Source organism: Aplysia californica, unplaced genomic scaffold, assembly GCF_000002075.1.
Source record: "Aplysia californica isolate F4 #8 unplaced genomic scaffold, AplCal3.0 scaffold00389, whole genome shotgun sequence".
Classification (NCBI taxonomy): domain Eukaryota; kingdom Metazoa; phylum Mollusca; class Gastropoda; order Aplysiida; family Aplysiidae; genus Aplysia; species Aplysia californica.
Genome location: NW_004797659.1, coordinates 596,473 through 600,702, shown reverse-complemented (window position 1 = coordinate 600,702; position 4,230 = coordinate 596,473). Strand labels below are relative to the sequence as shown.

The 4,230-nt window shown below is 35.0% G+C and overlaps 1 long non-coding RNA gene across 2 annotated transcripts; it reads right to left on the bottom strand.

The window, feature by feature from the left end:
• Nucleotides 1-543: 543 nt before the first annotated feature.
• Nucleotides 544-4,214, bottom strand: LOC118478165. 2 transcript variants are annotated; one of them, XR_004858860.1, is made up of 3 exons: nucleotides 3,021-4,214; nucleotides 1,589-1,741; nucleotides 544-845 (listed from the first exon to the last, which is right to left on the bottom strand). It is a non-coding gene; the product is annotated as an uncharacterized LOC118478165 (long non-coding RNA). The 2 variants fall into 2 exon arrangements; XR_004858861.1 differs by having other exon boundaries at nucleotides 1,589-1,738.
• Between the last annotated feature and the right edge of the window lie 16 nt (nucleotides 4,215-4,230).

Below are 4,230 nucleotides of genomic sequence, written 5' to 3'. Positions count from 1 at the left end.
GGATATTCTGGAAGATCTAGAAAATATAAGGGATGACCTAGAAAATACTGGGGATGAGCTAAAAATTATTAGGGCAGAGCTAAAAATTATTAAGGATGAGCTAGTAAATAATAGGAATAATCTAGAAAATACTGGGGATGAGCTAGAAAATATTACAAATGAGCTAAAAACTACTGTGGATGAGCTACCAAATATTAGGGATGAGCTAGAAATAATAAGGATTATCTAGGAAATACTGGGGATGAGCTAAAAAATAGTGGGGAATGTTTGGAATGAGCTAAAAACTATTAGGGAAGAGCTAGAATATACTGGGGACAAGCTGGAAACAATTAGGGATGACCTAGTAAATACTGGGGATGAGCTAAAAAATACTGGGGATGAGCTAAAAAAAATGGTAGGGAATATTAGGGAAGAACTAGAAAATACTGGGGATGAGCAAGAAAATATTATGGATGAGCTGGAAAATAATAGGGATCATCTAGAAAATACTGGGGACGAGCTAAAAAAAATAGTAGGGAATATTCGGAATGAGCTGGAAAATATTAGGGAAGAGCTAGAAAATAATAGGGATCATATAAAAAAATACTGGGGATGAGCTAAAAAATAGTGGGGAATATTTGAGATGAGCTAGACATGAGGGTTTTTTCCGATCCACACAGATCCACTCAATTATCCACATCTCTTTGTCTGCTTCATCTTTCGTCCAGTCAAATCTACCGACAGATCCTGTTGATGACTATCTCTGAGTAAGCAGCGCTGATGTCCCCTTCAACATGGTAGCGTCGTGAATGTTCTCCGGACAGATAGCTGAACATTTCTGTCAGGTTCTGACGTTCTGAAGACATCTGTCAGTGGAAAGAAAGAAAGAGAGAAGATGTTTTTGTATGGATTGCAACAGCCGGTCATCACGTCGTACATAAAAAAAAACGTGTAAAATAAAATTTTTTGATTCATTATGAAGAGATACAGGACTTACAGGCTTCAGATTTCCAAGAATTACAACATTTATAGATCCATGTGACAAGGGCTATAACTCAAGGACAGTACAACTAAAACTGAAAGCCTGACTGGCACAACGTAAAATATTTGTTACCAGATAGTTCAAACTAGAAGTATCTCATTGCTCTGTGGATTAAAAATGGGACAAGAATTTATTCAAAATTTTTCAACAGCTCCCAGATACCATAAGATCTTACTGATGCCATATATAAATGGCAACATTATCTTCCAAAATTGTTCCTTGTTGAATAAAATTTTTTTAAACATTTAAAGTTCAAGAACAAATTGTAATCTCTACCAATGAATAAAGTGCTGAATCTACAAGAGCCTGGGGTACCCGAGAAATCACAAAGTACAGCGGAAATTGTCCAAGACAGCCACCCATTATTGAGGAGAAAAGTGATTGTTTTAGACAGGTGGTTGTCTTGGACAGGTGTTATCATAATTCAGGAAAATACAAAGGGGAAGTGGGAAGTGGCCGTTTGTACAGGTGATTGTCTTAGACAGGTGGCCATTAAGGCAGGATCAACTATAGTTGTAATTTGAAACCTGAAAACCCACACAAGAAATGTACACCGATGATATCTACCATTGACATTTTTTTGACATTCTCCCCTACCACCGTTTTCTTCCCACACACAGGTAGAGAGGAGCGGTCAGAGAGATACTGACTCCATATTGGCACTGGCTTGACCGGCCTCAGACCACAGGGATTGTCTCTCACATACGGCAGGGAACACTGCTGGGGATGACAAATGACAATCCTCTTCTTTTCTTTCTTTCTCTCAACAAATTCACATCTGGGTAATCTTTTCATTACTATAAGCAAATATGAAAATGATATCACTACAAATAATTTTTAAAAAAATAATAAAGATAATAATAATAATAATATTAACAATAATAATATTAATAATAATTTGATGATGATTATAATACTAATAATAATATTACTTTACTACTACTACAAATAAGATTAATAATTAATTACACTCGCTGAATTAAAATCTCATGGACTTACGGTGAGAGTTAAGCATTTGTTATTGCCAATTGTTGTTGAAAATGTGGCACTGCTGTGTTCCGCAACACTAATTACAATACTAATAAAAATAATAGAAACTCTAACACGAATATGTCCAACACAGAAGACTAGAAATCATGCATCCGTCGAACTGGCTGCGCTCCCGTTTCTCTACTGCTTTATCTTTGTAAGATATCCCAGGAACTACCCATCTCTCGAACTACCGAGGTCGGTCCTGACCAATTCGAGCTGTCCGTGTTATACTGTAATAATAATAATGATAATAATAATAATAATAATAATAATAATAATCATGATAATAGCAATGATAATAATAATAATAATAGCAATGATAATAATAATAATAATAATAATGATAATAGCAATGATAATAAGAAGAAGAAGAATAATGATAATAGCAATGATAATAATAATAGCAATGATAATAATAATAATAATAATAATAATGATAATAGCAATGATAATAATAATAAAAATGATAATAGCAATGATAATAATAATAATAATAATGATAATAGCAATGATAATAATAATAATGATGATGATAATGATAAAAATAATAATAATAATAAAAACCGTTCAACTGTCCATGTTTAACGATCATCAGTGCATCTGCAGAAGGAATGTCCTTCATGTAATAACGACACTGTAACAATCTTACAATCTTTTCTTCCACGACTGGATAGCTAAAGATTTACATTTCTACTGTTAGAAGTTGTTGGGAAGAAGTAAAAATAATTTTTTGCAAAAAAATTTGACCTCTTAATTTAAAAACAAATTTCCCTTAGGGCCCTGTATTAAAAACAGCTCTTTGGATGCATACACAGGATCACTAAAATAAATGACTTACAGTAACCTTGATTACAAATTGCTCATTTTGAGACCGCGACACAACCCTGCCCTATATTTCAGTGAAAGTTTGTCGGTTACATCTCCCAGCTGTCTAGACGTTTCCACGCGAGTCTCGAAAATTACTCACCCTGTCTGTAGAATCGCGTTTCTTAGGTGAATGGTTGAGTGTAGTGTTGAGAACTATGGCGGTATCTCAAGGAAGGGCGAGATTTCTTTGGCACTCAGGTACAGACAACTGTTGGGATCCGAAACAAAATAAAAATGAAACAAATACGTAGAAACATAATTCTAAATAATGCAACCGGAGGATCTTGAAAAAGCTCCAGATAAAGAACTGTTTATTTATAGATTTAATTTGACCACAAAGCTCACTTATTTTGGCTCACAAAAACACAGAAGCTCTGTATAAAATAATTATCCGAAGAAAGGTATCAGAAAACAGAGGAAGGGGAAGACCAAGAAAAAGACGGGAACAGCTAGAGCATCAATGACTTGATTGGAGCAAATATCAGCCCAGCAGAAAGAGAAACAAATAGTGGTGGCAAAGGGAAACCAAGAGGGAAATGGGAAAATCACTTTCTGAAGCAAGGAGCATTTTCTGATCTGTAGCTTTCCATTCTGTCCAATTTTCACTTTCTTTAAGCTCTATCTGTTTTTTGTTGTACGAAATTTTCAAGATAACAAGCTTACAAAAGACAAAACTTTATTTAAAAATTGACATGAACATTTCTAATTTATTGAGCGAGAACCTAAATATATATATGTTATCTAAATTAACCTTTCAAATCATTATTTTGATAAAAGCTTGTAGATTTTGAAAGAATGATAATGAATACTGTTTGGCATTGTTTTTATACATTTTTTTTTGCATTGGTAGGAAATTTATTATTTTCCGCCTGGTGCTCGATATTGAACAAGGTGACATATCAGAGGTTTTCTGAGGCCACCAAATGTACGTTAAAAATCATTGTGGAACACTACCAAAGATCGTGTATATACAGAACCTTTGACGTTACCAGCTAAAACTCGTTCACAAGGTGGCCTGATAGAATAGATAGAATCTGCGGCAAAGAACAGAACCATGAGAGCACAGACGTTGGTAATGTATGGAATGAGTCAACATAGGTGTAGAGGGAGATGATAAAGAAAAGTCGACCACTGGACCACTGTGTTGAAGGGCGGCCGGGACAAGAACATTGCGTGAGTGGTCACAGATGAGAAGAGGGACACAACATATTAAAGGTGTAATGTTAGTATACACACACGACTGTAAACTGGAGAGACGAACACACACGACAGCAAGCATTCTAATAGTGAGCCCGGGTGTAGTGTCTGAC